At 33.3% G+C, this 13285-nt stretch overlaps 1 pseudogene; it reads left to right on the forward strand.

Annotated features, from left to right (window-relative positions):
• The first annotated feature begins 2309 nt into the window (after positions 1-2309).
• On the forward strand, positions 2310-4909 carry LOC108779172 (peroxidasin-like protein; annotated as a pseudogene).
• The last annotated feature ends 8376 nt before the right edge of the window (positions 4910-13285 follow it).

Here is a 13285-nt window from a genome sequence, read left to right on the forward strand (position 1 = left end):
TTGTTATTAACAAAGCTATTATTTATGAATAGTAATATTGTTTGCCTTGGTGGTTTAAAGACTTATATATATAGGATGCTCATACGGAATGCTAGAGATCTGGATTTCACTCTCGGTTCAAGTAATATCAAACCGGATCAATAAAGGTATTTATCTTCTATTGGTTATATACTCACATGTATGATTCTATGGGATACTTTAAATATTGATTATCATTGATAAAAAGATATGGATAATAATAGAACCATAATAATGCAAAGAAATTAGTTTTTACTATTGAGAAGTTATATTCATGTTATATGTTAATTGTTAATATTGAAAGGACAAAGTATAGTAATTTACATTAGTAATAACATTTTTTTATATTATATGTACTTTATGACTGTTGTTAATCAGGAATACTATTTCTCTTTCAAATCAACTCCTCTTGATGATGAGATTCTATACTACTGATAGCCACTTAATATCAGCAGGTGATTTGTGGAATGAGCAAAACAAGTGCTCACAGAATTATCTACCGTATAACGACGAATGCTATTGTTTGTTTTCGACTAAGGTTTATAAAATTTCTCACTTTTGCAGATGAAATAAAAACTGGGCAAATAATGTTCTTTAACATTGCACGAGTTAACTTTAAAATTCCAAGAGTTGTGAGTTACTTTGTTAGATTGTACTCATGTGAAAGTTCAGTCATTTGATAATTAATATTTAAATGAAATTCTATATATTTGTCAGAAAGAGCGGCAAGCATAGCAAAGCTGATCTGATCAAGTCCAGGAGCAGAGTTCTTCTTAGATTGCATCAGAGCTAGTCTAAGCTCCTTCATGGTAAAAGGCCTTTCTAAATCACCGAACATTTTCTCCTTGTGATGGAGATCACGGTAAATGTTTCGATTAGGGGACCCCCCTCCAATGACTTTGACCTTGACATATGTTGTCAAGGTCATGACCCTGAGTAACTTTGCCTTAACAACTAGCCGTCGCTCGCCCTTCGTTAAAAAGTTATTAACAATTATAGTTTTAAAATAGTAAATGTCTCAATCAGGGGACCTCCCTGCAATGACTTTGATCTTGACATATGTTGTCAAAGTCATGACCCTGAGTAACTCTCAACAGTTTTTAGCTGTCACTCGTCCTTCGTTAAAAAGTTATTAACAATCATAGTTGTAACGTATGCTATACATGTATGATATGAAGTACTGTTCTACACCTTTCCCTGTTTAGAAACGTTGAATTTTTCATGCGAAGTAACTTTCACCCCCCCCCCCCGCACAGGGGCACACGACTTCTACGATTGTACTATTGTTGTGATTGTACTGTCGGGGCAGACCTCTGTGACGGTGTGGGTGCGGGGGGGTGGCCGAAGGCCGCCCCCTTGCACCCGCCCGTGTGTGTGTGTGTGTGTGTGTGTTGAACCTTCTAATTAAATAGTACAAAATGTAAAAATCTTGGTTATGTTGGTAGCTATGAAGAGACGACACAGTTGAACTCAGGGCTACGTTCAGAAATTACGCCTAGGTAACTCTAGGCTATAGTTTACGTTACGTATATTATATCAAAAATGCACCCAAGAGTTATCTGAGTGTAATTTCTGAACGCATCCCAGCATTTTAGCTGTGTACGATTGTGGCTGCTTTCCATCAAGGCTTTTAGGCGACACACATCGACACAGTGTCGAACGCGTTGCTTTCCAACAACGACACGCCACGACACGATTCGACACAGCAGCTTAGGCTGCTTTCTATCAAGGCTTTTAGGCGACACACATCGACACAGTGTCGAACGCCGTACTTTCCAACGACACGCCACGGCACGATTCGACACAGCAGAAAAGCATAGTCGGACATTCTTGGTTATGGTTGCCAATTTTTGGTTGGCGCTTTAGAATATTAACATTTTAAATATATGTACGATATAAGAAGTACGTTCATAAGTCATCTGGATTATTTTAATGTAAAAAATAATATCTACGCATAAGATTATTATCCAACAAGAGACACAGAAGTGACACGGTGTGACACGGCAATCGTTGCATCCTTGTCGTTCGCTAATGTTAAATAAAGGAGGTGATTGCTGTGTCGTAGATGGAAAGCAACCTGTGTCTACTTGTGTCGTAGCTGGAAAGCACCCAATATGCTACGAGATAAGTCGACACCGACCACTTTTTCGCGATTGTGTGAGGTAAGTATCTCTCTCAAAATAAGGATATAATTTTTTTATCATATCATACAATGGCCTAATACTCAACGCTAATAATATTTTTTTGTTTGTTTCAAGGTACATTTTGAAGATTCCTAATTTGAAGCCCTAATGCAGCATTTAATGGATCAATTAGATATCAAATTCCCATCGTGCTGCAATATGAAAGAAAAAACGATAAAGCACTTTTTTACAGTACATCCCTTCTGTACGACAAATTTATCAGAAAATAGTAAAAAACGAAAAATTGTTTATCTCCTACTAAACATATCTCATACTGAAACAATATGTAACATACGATTTATAATCTAATTTTTCCTCCGTTTCGCACTGGCAGTACCATAAACAATTTTTTGTTTTTTACTATTGTATTTTCTGAGAAATTTGTCGTACAGAAGGAACGTACTGTAAAAAAGTAAAATTTTTTCACACACACACACAGAGAGAAACGGAACAATGACGTTCAAACTAATAATTATTTTAATATCAGTAGCATTTTGTGAGTTGATGGAAACACATTCTAAACAATCGGACAATATCTCGAGTTATCTGATCAATACTGAAACACAGAATGCTGAATCGAGAGCCGATAATCAAATTCTGGAGAGTCGCATCGATAAACAAAATTGGAAAGGAAGACAGTTTACTGGAAGCTGCGAATTTTGGATTACAAGCTATCCAATATATATATTGGATTAAATGATCTTTATTATGTCCAAGAACCTAAATTGTACTCAATGGGTAAGCGCTTAAAGAAAATTCATTAATTCATGGCATGAACAATTTTATCATGTTAATCATTATAATTAATTGCGTATATATTAAAAAAAATCTTCTGTGTGAAATCAACATGCAGGTCTCTATTTGGAGAGCGATAATCCAGCGAGATACGTAGCAGCATTTAATAATCAATCAGAGGAAGCAAGAGATCTTGCAAAATTCGGATATACGGCCCTTCAAGGTACTTCTATGTTTTTAAAAAAGTAAGTTTAAAAAAGTAAGTTTCTATAATAAGATATTCTATATGGTTTCTAATAATGGTATGGTAAATCTTTAATGTCGAAATAAGAAACTTTATAGCTATTCCTACTCTTATCATTTTATCAGGTTTCCTAATATGTCGTTGGAATTATCATTAATCCGAAATAAGCTCAAAAGAACCTCGTTGGAACAACAATCCACAAGAGACCCACCTCAATGTCTACCGGCTAGCCTAAGATACAGAACGTCTGATAGCAGCTACAACAATCTGCAGAATCTCTGGTGGGGTTCTGCGATGTCTGTGATGCGTAGGTAAATCTAAACAATGTGTAAACAATCTCTTAATATAAAAATAGAAATAAAAAATATTGAATATATGAAAATAAAAAACGTTTCAATCGTGTTAAAAAATTATCATCATGTTTAGATTTCTTCCACCGGAATATCACGATGGCGTTCAAAGCATTAGAAGGTCGAAGAACGGAAGGCCGCTCCCAAGTGCACGAGATATCTCAAACTTAATCCATGAAAACAAAGACGTACCTCTAGCTTCCGTTACTCACATGCTAATGCAGTGGGGGCAATTTTTAGATCATGATTTAACAGGTATGTGTAATTAAAAATTCCTTTTGTTTCATATTAATTTTCCTTTTTCAAGATACAACTAAATAAAAATAATTAAATATATCATGTAAACAGCAACTGGTCAAAGCAGAGGATTTAATGGCATAGTACCACGATGTTGCTTACAAAATGGCATCGGTTTTGGGGTTCTGCGATGTCTGTGATGCGTAGGTAAATCTAAACAATGTGTAAACAATCTCTTAATATAAAAATACAAATAAAAAATATTGAATATATGAAAATAAAAAACGTTTCAATCGTGTTAAAAAATTATCATCATGTTCAGATTTCTTCCACCGGAATATCACGATGGCGTTCAAAGCATTAGAAGGTCGAAGAACGGAAGGCCGCTCCCAAGTGCACGAGATATCTCAAACTTAATCCATGAAAACAAAGACGTACCTCTAGCTTCCATTACTCACATGCTAATGCAGTGGGGGCAATTTTTAGATCATGATTTAACAGGTATGTGTAATTAAAAATTCCTTTTGTTTCATATTAATTTTCCTTTTTCAAGATACAACTAAATAAAAATAATTAAATATATCATGTAAACAGCAACTGGTCAAAGCAGAGGATTTAATGGCATAGTACCACGATGTTGCTTACAAAATGGCATCGGTTTTGGGGTTCTGCGATGTCTGTGATGCGTAGGTAAATCTAAACAATGTGTAAACAATCTCTTAATATAAAAATAGAAATAAAAAATATTGAATATATGAAAATAAAAAACGTTTCAATCGTGTTAAAAAATTATGATCATGTTCAGATTTCTTCCACCGGAATATCACGATGGCGTTCAAAGCATTAGAAGGTCGAAGAACGGAAGGCCGCTCCCAAGTGCACGAGGTATCTCAAACTTAATCCATGAAAACAAAGACGTACCTCTAGCTTCCATTACTCACATGCTAATGCAGTGGGGGCAATTTTTAGATCATGATTTAACAGGTATGTGTAATTAAAAATTCCTTTTGTTTCATATTAATTTTCCTTTTTCAAGATACAACTAAATAAAAATAATTAAATATATCATGTAAACAGCAACTGGTCAAAGCAGAGGATTTAATGGCATAGTACCACGATGTTGCTTACAAAATGGCATCGGTTTTCAACTGGCAGAATTTATGGTAATAAATTACTCAATAACTGTAGTTATAACTTTTAGCCATAATATCAATAATACTATCCATTGCAGATTTTTTAAAACATTAGAAAATGTATTATAGCATTTATGTCATATTGGATATATATCTCTACAGCATAAATTGTTACAGCTATATTGCAGAAATATAACTTTGATAGACTGCAATATTTCATAAAATATTGTTGTAATATAGCAATATTCCTCTATGTTCACTAAGATAAAATATTGCTGCAACATTACACAATATTTTAATAATTAATCTAATTTAATTAATTGCTAAAATATGTACTATTAATTAGCATCACATTCTCAAATACACATAATAAAGTCATGATTAAAAGTTATTTGAAGACCTAAAAATCACATTCGAAAGAGCTTGGGAATCTCTAGGAAGCTTATATTAATTGTATATATTCATTTTGATATTCGAAAATTAGTGTTAAAAAAAAATTAAAAAATCTTCCTTATTATATGTGGCAGTCGCTGTGATTGGCAGTGAACAATTTGGAAACTTTGAAAATATTTGTCAACTCGATTTGTATATTACTCCTCCTTATAGGATTTCTGTGTGTGTGAATGTTTCCTTAAGAGAAGCACGTCTATCTCGCAGCGAGGTTGCATATTTATTTGTTAAATCATAATATTATAAAAATATGTACACTATTTCCTATATAAAAAAAAAAATATCAAAATTATAATATTTTACTATATATTGTTGCAATATTTCTAATATAGCTAAACATGAAATGTTGCATAGTTATGACATAAAAAATTATAGCTATCTGCTACATATAGTAATATTCTCCTAGCAGCTGTATAAAAAAAAATTATTTCAGGATTTAGAGCTACTAAAATTTATTTTTTTAACCTTAATGAAATTCCTGATTATGCACTTGTTAACTTTAATGATAATATATGTCAACAACTCTTTCTCAAGCGAGACCAATTTCCCCGTCACTTCCTTTAGGAAATGATTGTAATGAAGTTGAGCTGATTAATACAATTAATCCCAGGATTTTACAAGATGTACAAAATATTGATATTGTTGATTCCAAACTTGATAATCTTGACCAAAATGTACAACTTGTTTCTTTTACAAAAATTTTTAATTAAGTTTCTCCAGTACCATCTATAACAAAAGATCGTATGTTAATACGTCGAAAGGATCAAACTGTTCATTTAACGTCTTCTAAAAACATTTAAAAAATTTTAAAAAATATAGCCAAAAAAACAATTCCGAAAACTATTAGAAAATTTTCTAAAGAAACTTAGAATAAAATAATTTATACTAGAGCTGTTACAAGAAGTAGCTTTAAAAACAAGAAATAAGAAATTAAATTACACGCGTATCAGATATTTAATTAAATGTATGTGTTGGATGTGAAGAGGACTGAGTTTACAATTGTTGAAAAAGTAGATTGGGTTTAATGTATTCGTTGCAAACGGTAGCTGCATGAAACAGGTACGTCATTTGTTGATGTTTGCTAAAGGTATGGGAAAATCATTTCAAAAACGGAGTACTTAATACTCATACGCATACATTATTGTTTTTTTTAATTTTATAAATCTTTGATTAGTTTCCTTACAAAATAAATCCTTCATTTTTTAAATATAAAACATATATGGCTAACTATCCCATAATATTAATGTTACATCATGGTCACAATGTTGTGCATTTCTTTTCACTAATAACAAGATGAATAAATTGAGCAATAACTGATACAATCGAAAATAAATTTTAGATGGACAGTCTGCATAACCCATATTAATACTATCTCGGATAAGCGTAAAATTTCATTTTTACCTGCTTTCTAAGCATCTTCGAGGCTTAGTATCAATTCATACTGATTCATACTGTTTGTTATTTTCAACATCCAATAATAAGGTTATCTTTTCTTTCGCCAGTTTGTACAATTTTACATAGATAGGATAAATTAACATACTAACAATAATAAAAACAGTAGTCGTTAAATGTTGGAAAATAATATACATATATCTGTCACTTTGTATTTTTTTTCTGAACTATCGCCCGAGTGAAAGGAAAAAGCATTTTCTACCTTTAGGCAATATGACGTACAGAAATCTATCACTTTATATTTTTTCTATTTCAATTACAAGTTCCCCTTATATGTTCTAAGAAGTTCCCTCGGACGGAGGAAGTGATTTGTGACTTCTATAGCTAAAACTCTGTGTTCACGATGCTAGAAATCGGTCCAAGATCTTAAAAAAAGGATTAACCAATCACATTGGTCATATAACCAATGCCTCAAATGTAATTTGTTAATGCTTTAAGAGCCTCTTTCACCAACGCCGATTAACTTAATCGACGATTAGTCCATTGGAATTGACCAATCGTGTCTGTCGTCAAAACTAAATGATAAATGCGATTGGTCAATTCCAATGGACTAATCGTCGATTAAGTTAATCGGCGTTGGTGAAAGAGGCCTTAAGTGCTGTGTCCACGGTGCTAGAACTTTGTCCGAGTTCTTGTATCCCGAAATCTGTAGCCAATCAACATATAATTTTTTACGGAAAGACGGTAAATTGATTGGCTACACATTTTTCGATCCAAGAATTTGGATCGAATTCTAGCATCGTGGACACAAAGCATTAAGACCCGATTGCACCAACGGGATTTCGATTTTAAGCGAGACTTAAGGCGATGCTAAAGTCGTCTGTTTTACTATCTGTCTCCCTTTCGGCTTTAAAACAAGATAGATACGAGTTTTAAGTCTCGCTTAAAATCAAGAAGTGTTGGTGCAACTGGGCCTTAGAGATCGCAGATTGCAAATAAGCGTCTTGCAGTATTGGGATGACTTGCACGAACAATCCTGAGTTTGCGGAACCAAGATTAAATGCGTAGAAAAAAATATTTCTTTTCAAATAGAAATCACGTTACGATACAAAAATCTACGTATATGTGTGTGGCGTGCGTGAGTAAGATATTGATGTAGTGATGTATCAATGACACGTAATCGTCTATGTGTAAGTATTTACGATACAAAAATTATATGATTTTGTCGGTAATACAGAAGGCTTTAGGATCTTCTTAAGTCATGCTTTTTCGTAAAAGCATGGCTCTCATTGACTATCGCTCGCCGCTTCACCGCTGCGCCGCTTTGGTCTGTAGGCTCCTTAAGTCCCGGACCGTCTACATAACGCAGCACGCTAAACGTTTGGCGTTTAATCAACTAACCTACACGATTGCGTTTACGTGTCATCGATGTTAGATCATCCAAAGGCGAGTGCTCCCCGAGTGTCATGACATCCTTGTTTAACATTTGGTAAACAATAGGATAGAAGGATCTTAGAAGGATCTTTTTCTTCTTCTACGGTTTGGTTCTCGATAATCTTCATCATCAGATGATGACAGTAAAAAATTAAACAAATCTGCCATGTTTTTTTTATAAAATCTAGTTCGTAGCCTTGTATTTTTAGTATAAATTCCTTTCTTTTTATATTTTCAATAACTCTAACCTTACTTGTCGCGTGTGTTTAAAGAAATTTAGGTTAAGAACTACTTTCAGTAGGCTAGTTATCTTTTTAATCGGAGTTTAAGAAGCTTAAACGGTCAAAATTGGCCGTTTAAATAGAACTCAGTTTACATAAGTTTAAACTTGAATAAATTATTGGTAGAAACCAATATTCTAGTAAACTTTGGTTAACCGAGTGTCACTAGGGATTAACTTTTTAAACCGCGTTGGTAGAAACGGGCATAAGTAGTAGATTTATTTACTTAATTAATATTAAGCATGTTTGTTTTTTCATAATAATTGATATAAATAACTGTAATATTCTATTTTATTGGTGAAAAATATTAATAATGGTATTAGTAATTGATATAAATAACTGTAATATTCTATTTAAAAATAAAGGACCCAAATCTCCTCGTCACTGTTGTTGCTGCTATCGTCAGAGCGTCCGTTTCTTTCTTTGCTTTCTTTTTCTTCCTCTTCTCTATCCTCGCCTCTCTCTTCGCCTTCTTTTCCCTCTTGTTCTCTTTCCTTGCCTTCTCCTTCTTCAATTTCCTGCTTTTCTAAATATTTAATACCATTATTAATATTTTTCACCAATACAATACCTCTGACAATACCAAGAAATAAATGATTATATTAATACGTAATTTAGATGCAACACTCAGTCGATTCTCCTGTTCCCCTAGAAGTGAAAGTAATTATAAAACCACAAATCTTCGAATTTCAGTGTTGGCCGCAAGGCATGATAAAATTCATGCTCACACATGTCCAAACAATGCAGGCTCCAATTTCAATAACTACAAAAATAGTTGTAGCATCATGATATTAGCTATTTGTGATGCTATTTACGTTTTCTAGTTTGTCGATATTGGTGTATGCTTTTCAAAAAATTGGTGCAACCTAGAAACGCTTTTTTATGTTTCCCCGTTTCTTTTTTTCGGCTAATAACAAAGCTAATGATCCGAGCAATTTGTTACTACTGCATTCTGCTAATTAATTATATGAGTGCAATGCATTACTCATAAATTTTCATTTTCACAAATACCTTTGTTTGTTAATCTTATTGAGATAAACTGATAACAATTTCTAATAGCGTTTTCGATTAACCGACTCGACCCGACTCCGGGTCGGGTTGATTTCGATCACAAGTTCGATTTGAGACTCAGATTACTTGCATTGACCTGCACAGTGTCATGGCGGAAAAGTTGTCTTCTATAACCTCAATAATAATACCTCAGAAATAATCAGAAGTTGTTTATCTTACGAAAATTGTGCGAGTCGATAAATGGTATATGTCATTTAAAGTTGGTAAGATAAACAATTTCTGATTATTTCTGAGGTATTATTATTGAGGTTATAGAAGACAGCTCTTCCGCCATGACACTGTGCAGGTCAATGCAGGTATTGAGTCTCAAATCAAACTTGTGAAGTCAACCCGATTACCCGACCCGGAGTCGGGTCGAGTCGGTTAATCGAAAACGCTATTAAATCAAGAATTTCTACATCGAGGAATTGTGTAACAGACAGATGCTTGAACAATTAAAATTGTATTGTTAACAGTTGTTGCAGATCTACAAAGAATTCGCCATTTCTATGTCAAAATATCGAAAGCACATTCAATAGCTCTCTGAGCATGACTTAATCGCGGTAATTAAATAGTTTTTTTTCTTAATATTTAAATTACTAGATCGAGAATATTGATGCAGCATATAAAGGCAGCGTTTGGGCAGCGCGCTATTAGCACCATTTGTGTAGTAGTATCCTTGTCTCACGTCTAATGGACGATGAAGATACAATGACACAAATAGCGCTAATAGCGACTCTCCGAATCCAACCAAGGAGTCAAAGCAAAAGCTTTATCTCCTACTATGACATAGGGTAATCTAGGATCCTTTTCTGAAATTGATATTGCTTTCGATAACTTCAAATAATTATTTTCTAATTAATACGTAAGTTTACTTTCACGGAATATTTCTCCGTCACTTTGTCTACCAGCACCAATGTCTATCATTGTAAAGCAACAATTGGCATCTGCAAGTGCCATGAGTACAACACTGTATTTTTATAATTATAATATGTTTATAAAATATCAGTTGCCAACGCGAGCAAATGAGAGTACTGCGTTGTTACGCAAAATAAAATAAAAATAGATTTCCTCGAAATCAATTTATTCAAAAATTAGAACGTTCAGTCGACTTTCTACCACAGCATTGTTAAGATATAGTTTTCGTCTAAGACTTTGTAATACGAAGTTCGGTTTCGCACATTCTTATTACTATTACATTTATACCTATGTAAAATGAACGATTTGAGTTCAATTTTTGTCTTTGGTTCTTGTAAGAATTGGAACATCTTATCTAGGAATTTGATGTCACATATCTGACAAGGATCATATTATATAGAATTGATGTTTAAATGATTAATTGCATTAGCTGAGGAAAGTTCAAAATGAACCGAAACGTTCTAATTTTTGAATAAATTGATTTCGAGGAAATCTATTTTTATTTTATTTTGCGTAACAACAACAACGCCGTATTCTCATTTGCCCGTTGACAACTGATATTTTGGAACTTCAAGAGTCCACACGCACACGTATTGTTTAATATATTTATAATTGTATATGGTTTTCTTTTGATAAATTTGCCACTGGCTAACAAATATTCCGAAATAATTCTCTATCACTCGTTTAGCTCTGCTGAATCTATAATTAAAGACACAAAACATAAGTTATCCTTGTCAGAGAATGATTGTAGCAAATATGATTTCAATGGAAAGGCTTTATTCCTGACAAAGCAGTAAAACAAAGATAATGCTCTGTAAAAACTATCCGCATTCATTTGCTCTGCTTCAAACTGACTTCTACGAAAGATGCCTCCATCACTTTATCTGTGATATGCACCAATATCAACAAACAAAAAACCATAAATGACATCACAAATAACAATATCATGATGCTACAACTATTTTTGTAGTTGTAGAAATTGGAGCCTGCATTGTCTGGACATGTGTGAGCATGATTTTATCATGCCTTGCAACCAACACTGAAATTCGAATATCTACGAATTATGCCAAATATCATATGAAATGATATTTGGCATCACAAGCAGCGAGAAGGACAGTACTGAAATACTTTATATAGTTAAAATATAAGGACTCAGAATTCATAGGTGCTTTAATTCGTATATGTGTTTGCTGTCGATAGCATAAATTTCAAGTAAATTTCAAAACTGCCATTTCTGCTCAAAATCCTTAACTATATATTTCCATTAATTTTTCTAGAGTACTGATAAATAAATTAGCTGAAGAGCTTGCTAAAAAGCATTTACACACTTCAGCAACTACTTTATAAATAGTCCAATACAAAAATCCCATGCTTGAATTCACAAACTAGAACCATAAACAAAATATCTGTGAAATAAAATAAAAATTTAGATTTTGTTAAAACATCTCTCTCTCTCTCTCTCTCTCTCTCTCTCTCTCTCTCTCTCTCTCTCTCTCTCTCTCTATCTCTCTCTCTCTCTCTCTCTCTCTCTCTCTGTACATAATCAGCAATAATAAAGAATATAATAGATCACTTCTGATAAAGGGTGTGCGATCCACTTAACGCTGCAAATACTTCGTTGACCAATCAAAGAATGCTTCAAAGCATTTGCAGCGTGAAGTGGATCGCACCCGAAGTTACAGCCACACGAAGTTCAACAGGATAGACTAGGACGAATGGATCTTTTCGTAAGGAAGGGACGTACAAGATCGCACAATATTTTGAATTGACTTAGTATCATCCTTGTAAATTCGAAGAATTCTTCATGATCTTCTTCTCTTATATGTATAAAAACAGATTATGGAAATAAAATGGCACATTCGATATATATGCACTGATACGGTGCTGCCCTGACACGGTACTGCCCTGACACGGTGTTGTCCTTATAGGATGCTCCCCTGACACGGTGCGAGTGCAAAACTACACTAATTAATAATTCAATTAATAATTAAAAGTGGCTAAGTACTTTTGTTTTATTCTAATTTGTTGTATACACATATTTAATTTCATATTATAGTATATTTTTATGTTATAACCGCTATGTTGTTTTTATTTGCGATATGACTCTTATTGTCCTTTGTCTTCGTTCAATTATTTTTAATTAATAATTTAATTTTTAATTAATAATAATAATAATAAAATAATAATAATAATTTAATTTTTTTATTTTTAATTAATTCAATAACAATAAATAACAATAACAATATTTTAATTAATTTTCGGCCTTTCTCTCTTCTTTTATTAAACATAACATATCTTCATCATCACTACAACTACTACTACTTGTTTCTAATAATTTATCTATAATAAATAATAGTCTTTCTTTATCTCCATTTTGTAATTTTTTGCTGCCTAACTAGTTTTATTTGTCCGAACACCAAACTGCACCGACAAAAATATCAGTGCAATATTTCTTGCACTCGTTCGGTTCATTCGATTGGTCCGAATACAAATTCAGCACTACATTAGGTCAGTTTTCATTTGCCGAATACGATAATCTAAGCGCACTAATACGATGCGCACATTCCGAATGCGTGGCACCAAAAAAGTTCGCACTCAGTGCGCACTGGTGCAGTCTGTCGAATTCACCACAAGATTAAAGCGGGGAGCACAGACTTTTGCATAACGCACAAACCATATACATAAAGAATTTGATTGGTCCATTGACTCCATGCATAAGAAAATGGGCCAATGAAATTCCTTATGCACATGCTTTATGCGTTATGCAAAAATCTGTGCTCCCCGCTTATCACGGGATTTATCGGTCGAACTCACCATCTTCTCGGACGATTTTTTATCATATACCATAATAATTCGATAG

The sequence above is a fragment of the Cyphomyrmex costatus genome, unplaced genomic scaffold (genome assembly GCF_001594065.2).
Source record: "Cyphomyrmex costatus isolate MS0001 unplaced genomic scaffold, Ccosl1.0 scaffold559, whole genome shotgun sequence".
In the NCBI taxonomy this organism is placed as follows: Eukaryota; Metazoa; Arthropoda; class Insecta; order Hymenoptera; family Formicidae; genus Cyphomyrmex; species Cyphomyrmex costatus.